Genomic DNA, 705 nt, shown 5'->3' with positions numbered 1-705 from the left:
TGCAATGAAACTGGAAATAAATGACAAAAGAAACCACGAAAAAACTTTAAATACATGAAAATTAAATGACACCCTACTCAGCAACCAATAGGTCACAGATGAAATTAAACAAGAAAATTAACAATATCTACAATTCAATGAAAATTCAAGCACAACTTATTATAATTTATGGGATACAATGAAAGCAGTTCTCAGAGGGAAATTCATAACCGTGAACTCACACATTAGGAAAACAGAATTGGAACAAATAACTACCCTAATGCTGCACCTTCAACAACTAGAAAAGGAAGAGCAAACCAAACCCAGAGCCCAAAGAAGGGAGGAAATCATCATGATTAGAGCAGAAATTAATTCAGTTGAGACAAAGAAAACAATTCAAAGAATTAAAAAAGCAAAAAGCTGGTTCCTTGAAACATTAAAGAAAATTGATAAGCCCCTAGCTGACCTCATCAAACAGAGGAAAGAAAAAATTCAAATACAAGCAGTAAGGAATGAGAAGGGTGTAATTACCACAGAATCAGTGGAAATTCACAAGATTATCAAGAGCTACTTTGAGAATCTTTACTCTCACAGAATAGAAGACACTGAAGAAATGGACAGATTGCTACAAATGTACAAATTACCACAACTGAATCAACAAGATATAACCACTCTCAAAAGCCCAATAACAGCCAATGAAATATGAGTTGTAATTAAAAACCTACC

This window comes from Octodon degus, unplaced genomic scaffold (assembly GCF_000260255.1).
Source record: "Octodon degus isolate 3935 unplaced genomic scaffold, OctDeg1.0 scaffold00190, whole genome shotgun sequence".
Lineage (NCBI taxonomy): Eukaryota > Metazoa > Chordata > Mammalia > Rodentia > Octodontidae > Octodon > Octodon degus.
The sequence above is the reverse complement of the archived record's forward strand: the minus strand, read 5'-3'. Positions refer to the sequence as shown.